Source organism: Magnolia sinica, chromosome 12, assembly GCF_029962835.1.
Source record: "Magnolia sinica isolate HGM2019 chromosome 12, MsV1, whole genome shotgun sequence".
Taxonomy (NCBI): domain Eukaryota; kingdom Viridiplantae; phylum Streptophyta; class Magnoliopsida; order Magnoliales; family Magnoliaceae; genus Magnolia; species Magnolia sinica.
In genome coordinates, this window is record NC_080584.1 from 76,743,991 (window position 1) to 76,754,592 (window position 10,602).

Here is a 10,602-nt window from a genome sequence, read left to right on the forward strand (position 1 = left end):
TTAAGTTAAGGTTGTAAGTATGGGTTATAGGTTAAGGTTTAGGTTTAGGAAATCGGGTTCGGGTTTAGGTTTGGGTTTAAGTTTTAGGTTTTAGGTTATAGGTTTAGGTTTAGGTTTATGTTATAAGTATAGGTTTTGGGATTTGAGAATAGATTTAGCTTAAGGTTATAAGTTTAGGTTAAGGATATAAGTATAGGTTATAGGTATAGGTTTAGGTTATAGGTTACAAGTATAGGTTATAGGTTAAGGTTAAGGTCAAGGTCAAGGTCTGCGCTTAGGTTATACGTATAGGTTTTGGGATTTGAGAATAGGTTTAGGTTAAGGTTATAAGTCTAGGTTTAGGTTTAGGTTTAGGTTATAGGTTAAAAGTATAGGTTATAGGTTAAGGTTAAGGTTAAGGTCTAGGTTTAAGTTTATATTATAAGTATAGGTTGTAAGTTTAGGTTAAGGTTATAAGTAAAGGTTATAGGTTATGGTTAAGGTTTAGGGTTCAGCTATAAGTAAAGGTTTTGGGATTTGAGAATAGGTTTAGGTTAAGGTTATAAGTATAGGTTTAGGTTATAGGTTAAGGTTTAGGTTTAGTTTATAGGTATAGGTTTAGGTTTAGGTTAAGGTTTAGGTTATAGGTTTTGGTTTAGGGTTAGGGTTAGGTTATAGGCTATAGCTTTAGGGAATTGAGAATGGGTTTCGGTTATAGGTTTGGGGTTACAGGTTTAGGTTAAGGGTGTGGTACCTGCAAATAAAGATATAAACACGGCCTGTCCAAATGGTCAGGCCCCTCCAATGTTGTCCATAGGAAATGGACAGCTTCATCATGGTCATAACAGCGGTTCCCACCTTCCAGGGACCCCCGCTCATCCGGATAGCTCCGACGCACATCCGGGTCTGCTCCATTAATTTTGAGCAAATACATAAACACAGCATATCCAAATGGCCAGGCCCCTCCAATGTTGTCCATAGGAAATGGACAGCTTCATCATGGTTATAACAGCAGTTCCTACCTTCCAGGGACCCCCGCTCATCCGGATAGCTCCGATGCACATCCGGGTCTACTCCATTAATTTCGAGCAAATACAAAAACACGGCCTGTCTAAATGGTTAGGCCCCTCCAATGATGTCCATAGGAAATAGACAGCTTCATCATGGTCATAACAGCAGTTCCCACCTTCCAGTGACCCCCGTTCATTCGGATAGCTCTGACGTACATCCGAGTCTGCTCCATCAATTCTAAGCTAATACAATTAAATCCTAAATTAGTTACTCATTCAAGGTTGGATAGATTGTAATACTTTCATATTCTCATTTAAACATCTACACCGAAAATCCTGCAACATCTCCCCATGCCTCTCCAGATAAGTTGATCTTACGTTACATTCCGATGCCAAATATCTAAAATAATGTAAAGATATTTGACATTGGATACGGAACAGAAGAAACATATCTAGAGAGAAACGAGGAGATGGACCGCGGATCCAGCATGAACATTTAAATAGATTATATGAAAGTATACTATTCATCTAATCTTGAACTGTCCAAAATGGGATAACTTAAGAGATTTCTATGCCACCAAAAACACACCATATCTATGTATGGCGCCATAGAAATCCTTAAACGAGTAACTAATTATCTAACTTACAAATCTATAAATTACAAGTCACAACTATAAACTGTAATATGAATAATTTTTTATAAGAAAATGATATATAAATAATTTTCCTAAAAATATTCTGCTACAAGAAATACATTCTTCATATCAACAATACTCTAGTGAAAAATAATGTAAATTCAAATTTAGATGCAAGGCAAATCCATATTTGTCAAATTAAACAATCAATTTCGAACTACGTCAGAAGTCGGTATTAGAAAACATATCTCATGCCAAATGTAAATGCAAAGTTAGTTATTAAGCATTCAATATCACACATCCGAGTTGATTGATTTAAGCATCATAAACACATGTTCTAGTGGGCTGATCTTAGCATCATTACCACACATCCAAGTTGATTGATTTAAGCATCATTAACACATGTTCTAGTGGACTGATTTAATCATCGGGACTGATTCAACCATTGTAAACACATGTCCAAGTGGACTGATTTAAGCATTATAAACAAACACATGTTCTAGTGGGCTGATCTTTGCATCATTACCACACATCTAAGTGAATTGATTTAAGCATCATAAACACATGTCAAAGTAGAGTAGACTGATTTAAGCATTGTAAACACATATCCAAGTGGAGTAACTTAAGCATCATAAATGCATGTCTAAGTGGAACTGATTTAAACATCATCAACACATGTTCTAGTGGGCTGATCTTAGCATCATTGCCACACATCCAAGTGAACTATTTTGGGCCCACTAGGCTGTCCTGTGTGTCTTGCCACCTCTTGCCTTGGATCATGCAAGGAGGAGAAGGAAAAAAGGAAGGAAAAAGCTATTTTCTAGGTCAAAATTGTGATTTACTCTAATCACCTAGATCCACTTTCCCTAGAATGTGTAGAAAGCAAAGAATGGTTTGAAAGAGGAAAGCGAGTCCACCTAGAAATGCAAACCACACCTTTTGGTGCAAAAAAATAAGAAAAAAGAAAAGGTCCTGTTTGGAACAAGGGAAATGAGAATATGAATTTAGCATATCTATAAACTTGTCAAATTCACAAGTTTGAATTAGATTTGGATTTGGCACATCCTAAGGTCTATTATTTGAAAATCAAGCTAAAACCCATCGACTTTTAAGTATTTATTATAACAGAATAAGGTTTATTACCTTTGAAGGTCATATTCCATGGATTTTTTCCCTTTTTGATACTTGGATTTACATGAAATCCATGGGTTTATGACTGTGGAATTTGAAAATCAAAGGATTTGATATGCTCCTAACAAAATACAAAATGGGGAGATTTAAAATCCATGGATTTCACATATCTCTACCCTAAATCCCTCACCCCAAAGAACCCCTAAACACAAACCATAGAAAATACCTTTGTTGGGCTTTAGAAAAAAATATCACATTTCAATATATTTAATGCCAAGCACATATGCAACACACACTTAGGATGTGTGCTATTTGGGATCCCAAATGTCCATCATATGATCCCACAAGTCCATATGTCCTTATCCAAAAAATAAGTCATCCACTCATCAGGTGACACATGCCTTGCGAACAAAATGCTAAAAATTTACCAAAATTAATCAGCTATTTGGAGAAGGTTCTTACTTAATCAACTGCTTCAACTCAAAACTTCAGTTGCAACACCCACAATTTCTGATGCTGTAAAATAGTAACCAAAGAAGACCTGAGAATCTAAACTATTGCTCTCTTGCATGATAATATGCTACAAACAAGCATAACAAGATGAGGAAGACTAGTAACAAAGTGACATAATAACAACAAAGAGAAGCTTATGAGATTTACATCTGCAGCATCAAAAACTTTACAAACACAACAAAAAGCACCCATATGACAGCACCGACAAAAGCAACACACACACACACACACACACAGAACCATTCCTTGGTAAATTATTATAACAAAAAAAGAAAGACACAAAACCATTGTGTTGATAATTTGTAACTTCATGTAAACCATAACGGATCATCCAATGTAGACTTTACAACATAAAGCCTCAACGACTCAGTATTTGGGCTAAATATCCCAAGGATATGCTCACCGTTTCACATGAAAAGTGTTTTTCACTTGTATGTGGATACTTCTCCAAATTCTAATATCAAATCTCTCCTTTTACTCCATAATGAAACTAATGAATCTTTGCTTATATTCTTATTCATGAGCATTTAATTTGTAATCTGTGCAACTATGTCAGCTATAATTTCTGTAAATTGCAAAATGGATTCAAAGTTGTGAAATTTTCTATTGGATTATGTGCTTGCACTTGAAATAAAAAAAAATACATTCCTAACAGATCATTTTGTGGTCTTCTTTCTTTCACTTTCTTCAATCATTCATGCACTTAGTTTGTTGAGAAACTTCTTTTTCTTTTCTTTTTTTCAGGCAGTGGTACAGGGACTCTGCTGAGCTGAGGAAAAATACCAATTAGGGATTTTCAATTTTGAGTTCCTCACCTCCAGACATGGTAAATGATGATCAACCATACAAAATCCCAATCTGGGATAAAGCTCCTCTAGAAATAAGGAATTACAAAAGCAGAAATACCAATTAGGGATTAAAAGTTCAAAAAGCCCCAATTAGGGATTTGGAATTTCAAAAATCCCCAATTTGAGATTTTCAATTTCGAAGCCCTATTAGAAAAGGAAAAGGAAGATAGAGAAGAGGAAGAGGAGAATACCACTACCGCTGCCGAGAGAGAGAGAGAGAGAGAGAGAGAGAGAGAGAGAGAGCTGTTGGTCGTGAGGTCGCAAGCGAGAAGGAGATGGCGAGAGCGAGAAAGTACGAGGAATGCGTGATGACCCTGCCATTGCCGAATGGATGTGGATTGCATGGTAGGGTGAAGAGATCAGAGAGAGAGAGAGAGAGAGAGAGAGAGAGAGAGAGAGAGAGAGGGTGCGAGAGAGGCAGAGACAGAGAGGAGAGGGTGCCCACGAGAGAGAGAGAGAGAGAGAGAGAGAGAGAGAGACAGACATGGAGTTTTAGGTTTGGGTTTTGGGAAGATGGGCGCGGGGGAGGATTAGAAGGGATTTGGTTTTAGGGGGGTGGTGAGCCCAAGATTTGGGGTAGGCGACGGGAGAGTTGTGTGGGCCCCACCATAATGCGTGTCAAACATCTACCCCATGAGTCAGATGCACCATTCCATGGTGGGCCCAGAGATTAAAAATCAAGTCAATCTGTGACTTGTGTGTGCCACACTACATACAAAAGTTGAGAGGGGTTACCCTCCATTAAAACATTCATAATTATTTTTTGGGCCCACCGAGATGTGGTCCACAAATCCAGCCCATCCATTATGTGTGTACCACTTGGATGAGGGGTCATACCAAGTTTCAAACACATCCAAATTTCAGGTGGGGCCCACACTGTGCTTTTATATGTTTTAGGCACGTCTTCACCTGATTTTTGATGGTATGGCCCACCGGAGTTCCGTATATGGCTGATTTTTAGGATATCCTATAATTGAAAGGGGACCCATCAAACGCATGGTGTTGATGTTTGACACACGTCATGGTGGGGCCCACCAGCATGGCACACGTGAGCTACATTCTACACACACATGGGCCTTTGTTTCCAAAAATTGAATAAATCCAAATATTAGGTGGACCACATCTAGGGGAAATTGTGGTGTTGCCAGTCCATTCTGGTTCCAAAAATTAAATAGATCCAAATATTAGGTGGACCACATCTAGGGGAAATTGTGGTGATCGAATGCTCACCATTAAAAACTTCCTAGAGCCTACAGACCTTAATAAGGTCAACTAGACTTATATGAAGGGAAAAATACAAATAGTCCCTGTCCCAAAAATCAGGTCGTTCGCCTCAGTCAACTGAACAAATGTATGGTTGTGAAAGGATAAGCCATAGGCTTATTATAATATTTCTTTTTTAGTCGAATTTGTTTTAAGATGATTTTGTAATGGTCCATCTTAATCAGCTATTAGGCTTATAATAGTTGACTGTGCTGCTCATCTGATGGGCCCTACGGTATAATTAGTAGGGTTATACTGGGGCCTGCCAAGCACAACCCATGAGCTAAATTTTGGAACCTAGGCTTGGCCCAACCTGTTAGCTGAACCGCTGAGTATAGGTATAACTGGTCCTATTCTGGCTTTAACAGTGGATTATTGAAGCATTACTTTAAATCCACTGGCTATAGGACCAACATGGAAATACCAATAATTTCACAATGGAATGCCAAAGTGACACATTCATCAGGATGTGATGGGGAATTGTGGAGTTGAATTAAGCAAAGTAATTGCAATCATACGATCAAATTTAATAAAGAACAATATGAATTTATATAAAAAAAAATTCTTTCAAAAAAATCACGGCACAAATGGGACGATTAAATAATATCAGAAGCACATTTATTAGATAGAATGTAAAACCATATATTTTCTTATGGTTTCTCTGCAACATTAGCAGAACAAGCTAATTCTACAACTAGGTAGGTTTATCCTGAGCAATAAGATGCCGAGGCACCCATCCTGTTTCCTAGAATCATTTCAGATAAGATATCAAAAAAAGGTCTGAGGGTACAGGTTGATCGATGCTGGTAACTATATGATGTGATTCACATATCCAACCCACTCATTATGTGTGTCCCACTTGGATGAGGGGTCAAATCAATTTTCAGCGGCATCTATCCATCCAGTTTACCATATAATTTTAAATCTTGATCCCAAAAATGAAAAAATCCAAATATCAAATATCAAATGAACCACACAATAGGAAATAATATGAATTGAACTTCTACCATTGAAAAATCATTGGGGGCCATAGAAGTTTTGGATCAAGTTTATATTTGATTTTTCCCTTCGTCCATGTTTGTATGATTGTATGAACATGTTGGTTGTCAAATAAACATGACTATGAGGCCTAGCAAGTTTTCAATGGTGGAAATCATTATTCCCACTGTTTCATGTGGTATGATCCACTTGAGCTCTGTATTTGCTTCAATTTTAGTCTCAATCCCATAAATAAGCCAGAAAAATGGATGGACAACATGGATAAATCATATACATTCATCATGGGTCAATTGAGTTTACTCGGTATGATAAAAGATCTGATTTCCTTGTCAATAGGTTGGATGGTAAATTGGATTGAGTACTAAGTTACTCAGTACGCTCTTATCGTACTGAGTAAACTCGGTTGGGCCCACCTTGAACGTATGTGGTCTATCCATGCCGTCCATCCATTTTTCCATCTAATTTAAGGGGTTAAGCCCAAAATTGGCGCACATACAAAAATGAAGTGGATCATACCATAGGACAATTAGGATAATGATTTCCACTTGTGAAACCTTTCTAGGCCCAACAATAATGTTTATTTGTCATCCAATTAGTTTATAAGATTATACAGACATATGTATGAGAAACAAAAATTTAAGCTTGATCCAAAACTTACGTGGCCCTAAGAAATTTTCAATGGTACAAGTTCAAGTCCATTGTTTCTTATGGTGTGGTACATTTGAAAATTATATATGCTTCATTTTTGGGCTCAATTCCTAAAATTACTTGGATGGCAAATGAATATTTAAGTGGACCCGTGTTGTTTTTAATGGTAGGAATTTAGTTGAGATTGTTTCTTATTGTGTGGCCCACTTGAGATTTGGGTCAGCTTCATTTTTTTATCATCTCCTAAAATGAGCTTTCAATACGGATGGACAATGTGGATGTAAGGAAAGTACATCACTGTGGGCCCCGCAGTTAGGCATCTGAAACTGCCCCTGCAAAACAGCGCCGTTCCACGATTACGCAAAAGTAAAAGGAGAGGGGAAAGGAAAATAGAAAAAAGAAAAAAGAAAAACGAATAAGGGTTAGGGCTTACCTTACCACACACACACACACACACACACACAGAGGGAAGGAGACACTGATGGATCCAACACGCAAGAGGGTATCTTCATTCGGATATCTATTCGTCAGCTCGATGGATCTAGCACGCAAGAGCGTAAGGCCGGATGCTTTCAATGGAAATGGCGTCAGTTCGACGCAGATGAAGCAAGGTTTTTCTCTCTCATTCTCTCCTTTTCCAGGGTTTTAATTTCTTCTTTCTCTTTGGCTCCTGCATTCATGTGCTTCATTTGTCTGTACTCTGTTTTAGATATGTATGGATTTGGTTTTAGGGTTTGTGGATGTGAAAACAAGACTAAGATGACATTTAGTACGAATCCAAAATGGATTTAGGAAATTGGGAGTTAGTAGTTTGTAGATTCTCGATTTGAATGTGGACCCCAAAATGGGTTTTTCTAATTTTACAAATCGGGGATTTAGGGAATTTAGGATTTTGGGGATTTAAGGACTTTTGAAATTGTGGATTTTCTGATTTTAAAAATTGGGGGTTTGTCTTTCTAATCTGTCAGTACAATTGGTTTGTTTTGTTTGTTTGTTTACACACACACACACACGCGCGCGCGCGCGCACACACACACACACACACCTCATGCTGCTCTTAATTTGATAAGGGTTAAAGAAAAATAGGAAAAAGTTGGAAGTTTGAGCTCAAATATAACAATGAACTGCTAACATGGGCATGTGATTGTGCTAAGAACCCATAATATCTGCAACATTTGGTACTTGAGATTGGGTTGCAATGCGGAGAACCCATTAGATGAAATAATGGGCCATGTGAAGAATACTTCGATGGGTAAGCTAACCAAGCATCCCAATTCTTAGGGTTTTGTACTATCTGTTTGTAGACAGAATCTAAATGTCGAACTCAATGAGTTGAAAATCGGCATTTATAGTTGGGGCTCTTTTTGGAAAAAATGACATTTGTTTTGGTGAGGTGGAGCAATCGGGGCTCTTTTTAGCAGAATGACATGGATTTGGATGAATTGGAACAACCACTACAACAAACTAGAGCTTACCCGGCACTTTGGGTGTGCCTTTCACCAGTGCTAAGTAAAACTTCCTAGGGATTTTTTTTTTCTTTTTGATGTTGCTAGTCGGAATCCCTTTTGGAAATCGTTTTTCCTTGTGTTCTACGTTGGAAGATGTTGTTGATGCATATAAAATGTGGGATAATGATTGATGCCTGCTAGTTGTTCGATGAAATGCATGAAAGAAACTTAGTTTCTTGGAACACCATTATAGTTGGGATGGTTTGAGTTATTTCATCTGATTTCAATTATAATTAAAATCTTTAAATTCACATCATATGGCCAACCTGTGTTTTAGAATACTGTAATTTTTTAGTAAGTCTTTGATCTCGTTGAATTTTAAAATACTATGATTTTTGGATAATTCTTTCGTCTTGAGGAGGCACACTAGGTTAATGAATTTTATGACGTTAAACCCCACTACAGGCCTTAAAAAACTAATGTAGGCATCCCATCCCAACTATTTCTAATGAGTATTGGATCATCTGATTTTTGGGTTCCATGGTGAACAATGAGGGCATCATACCTGATGGACGATATCGATGTTATTAAAGTTCCACCCATGAGTTCTTATAAAAGTTAACTTATGATGAGCTACAACTTGTATGAGGTCCTTTTCAGTTGAATGTGTACTATCTTTCTCTCTTTTTAACCATCCATCTGTCCATCTGTAGGCCATAAATCGAAAGGTTAGTTTGTCTTATTGATGAAAATCTCAAGACATGCCTGTCCACTAGGGGACACAACAAAGGGACACTGTCTGGATTGCAAATCTATGTGTTTCAATGGTCAGATTTAAAATCAGATTTCGTCAAACAAAATTCTCCCCTGGAAGAGTCGATCGGGTCGACCTAACCTGACTCTGCCGTAAGGCCCAAGTCTATTGCGACTCGGCCGAGTTAGGACGAATCATGGTTGTAAAAAGCAAGCTGCAGTGTCAACCAAGACATGGAGTTGAAGGAGGCTGGGACTTAGTCTCCAAACCTGGATAACAGATGTGGAAAATCATTTAGTTGTAGTGTCTGATGAATAATACTTTATTTCACTTGGGGTTGTGGATTAGGTGAGTACTTAACTATGGAGCCCACCTTAATGTATCTGTTGTACATCCACTCTGTCCATCAGTTTTTCAGCTCATTTTAAAGCATGGATGTACAACTCGTACATCAAGTGGACCCCACCGACAAAGACTCACCTAATCACTCAATGCATGGGCCCCACTCATAATAAGGGTCCCACGGACTACCATTAGATCCAAATGCATCTTATTTTCTACTTTTTATAATAGTACACCCACTAATATTATTCTAGTAGCAAAGGTACAAAAAATAGGTGTACGCATAAAAACCAAAAAAGAAAGTACCATAAGTAGGAAAAGTGGGGTATGCACCAAAATATGAGGGTATCAATATCAACTTCCCTTGAAATAAATGGAGCAATTCAAACATAGACATCAAGAGATTTAATTACCAAAATCTCCACGAGCAATTGAGATGTTACTCTCATACCTCTTATGGAAGCATGCCTTTGTTGTCTTTGAGATTTCATGCCGTGTTTGAAGTATAACGCTTTAACTGAGTATTTTGAATTGATACACTTGAAATTTAAAATTAAGATAGAGTCCCACACATTTATTACAAGCATGCAATAACATTGAAAGAAACCTTATACATATTCAGAAAGTAGGTAGAGTCCTAGAAACAGTGAAATTCCTAGAAGGAAACAATTATTATTTCCACCTATAACACACACACACACACACACACACACACACACACACACACACACAGAGAGAGAGAGAGAGAGAGAGAGAGAGAGAGAGAGACCAAATTATATTAAAATGGGGTGGAAATAGCTTTTCTAAGCTTATCAGATCTGTTAGGTTGCATTTATGAAACTAAATCTATTTCAATTAATGTGTTTATTTTCTCCTTGGAAATGTATCCTCATTAGTATGGACCATCCCAATTCTTAGGGTTTTGTACTATCTGTTTGTAGAAAAAATGTGAGATGAAAACTTATTTTCTGTCTACACCAAAAGATAAGATTTAAAAAAAAAAAAAAACTTATTTTTTGCCATTTCCCCTCA

General features: G+C 37.5%; 1 long non-coding RNA gene across 1 annotated transcript; it reads left to right on the top strand.

Moving 5' to 3' along the window:
• Positions 1 to 394: 394 nt before the first annotated feature.
• LOC131220654 (uncharacterized) lies at positions 395 to 897 on the top strand. The gene is made up of 2 exons (XR_009158757.1): positions 395 to 481; positions 627 to 897. It is a non-coding gene; the product is annotated as an uncharacterized LOC131220654 (long non-coding RNA).
• Positions 898 to 10,602: the final 9,705 nt, after the last annotated feature.